We start from the raw sequence: 1,606 nt of genomic DNA on the forward strand, positions 1-1,606 counted from the left end.
TTTTTAAAAATTCACAGACTTGTATTTGAAAGCATGGAGTGGAGAAAGCCACACTCTGTACTGTTCTGGAACCTTCTAATCATAGTTTTTCACTTCATTGCATCTCCCTCTTTCCCTTTGTCAGCTGAGTACCTGAGCCACACACCTCTAGGGACCCTCTGTTTTTCTTTGTCTTAACCTCAGATAAAAAGTAATCCCGTTTCTCATAGCTAAAATTAAATTGGGATTAGAAAAGTAATCATCAATATTAGGATACAACAACAAATTAAACAGACAAACCCAGAAAGTCCAGACGCGTGGGAAGTCATTGGTCTCTTGAACAAGGCTCCCCCAAGTTCAGTTCTCTGCTTACTACCTTCATAACTTCCATCAGATGTGTGCTGTTAACTAAATATTTTCTTTAAATCAACTCACTTCAATTTAAATGTATTTTTAAAATAAACGTGTTTTGTTTATTTCTCTTCACTGTTAGATCTTTTTATTTCCTTTTTGCCCCCATGGGAGTTGGGAAGAGAGGTTGAGAAAATTTTTTTTAAGTCCTGCCATTTCTAAATGATCGTTACGTGCAGGGGGGATGAGGGAAGATGGCCACTCATATGCACAAAGAAAACAAGGGTACAAGAGTGGACTACATTCAAATTCAGAAATATTTATACCCATAATTCCATCATACTCTCAAGAACTCGTCTGTTAAGTTCTTGGACTCAAGCTATTACTACAACACATATGTCAAAAACATATATGTCAAAAACATGTATGTCAAAAACAGGACAAAAATACTCGTTCGTAACTTACAGCTTTCTTCCACTTCTTTCCCAGATTTTTTGCTCCATTGAAGTAACAAATATTGAGAACACAAATACTGTGTTAAATAGAACACAAAAAAGCAAATAACGTGTATGGGTTTAAGAAGCAAAAAAGAAGTTAAAATTCAGTCCTGTGTACAAATGAAGAGAAATGACGTGGTTTGGGCTTTGGCCATGGGCTCGGTCTCCTGTTCATACTCTGCCCCTGCATAGGCTTCTTTTCTCTGCAAAGGTCCTTTCAAGGGCGTTTTGCCTTTGTGTTTAGCATTAAGAACCTGTTCCTCTTCCACACTCATGACCTTCATCACTGCTGGCATCCAGTTTATCCATATCCTCAACATCACTGTCACACTCCTGCACCTCATCATCTCCACACATTCTTTCCCTGCATCTTCATCTTCACCTTTTCCCTCAGCATCTGAAGAGTCACTCTGCCTCCTGCTGCTCACACCCTCATGAAGACATAAGTAGAGGATAGGGGGAGTTGTAGAGGTCGCCATGTTGCCGTACGTGTCCTGTTTCCGTCTTTCCGGTCAGTCCTCTGAATGGCATTGTTCAGCCCAGCAGCTATCGATGCTTCTTCCTCTCTTGTTTCTTCCCTCCTCTCCACCTTCTTACTCAAAGGAACAAGTTTCGTGGGCCACTTTAATGTAAGTTTTCAAATTTGAATTAGGTTGTTGTTGTTTGTTGTCAGGTGCCATCAAGTCGGAACCGACTCATAGCGACCCCATGCACAGCAGAACGAAACAATGTCCGATCCTGGGCCAACCTCACTACCGCTGCCACACTTGAGTGCATCA

At 40.8% G+C, this 1,606-nt stretch overlaps 1 pseudogene; it reads left to right on the forward strand.

Annotated features, from left to right (window-relative positions):
• Positions 1–1,351: 1,351 nt before the first annotated feature.
• LOC102838468 overlaps positions 1,352–1,606 on the forward strand; it is a 16,782-nt pseudogene continuing 16,527 nt past the window's right edge.

Source organism: Chrysochloris asiatica, unplaced genomic scaffold (genome assembly GCF_000296735.1).
Source record: "Chrysochloris asiatica unplaced genomic scaffold, ChrAsi1.0 scaffold00079, whole genome shotgun sequence".
NCBI classification, from domain to species: Eukaryota; Metazoa; Chordata; class Mammalia; order Afrosoricida; family Chrysochloridae; genus Chrysochloris; species Chrysochloris asiatica.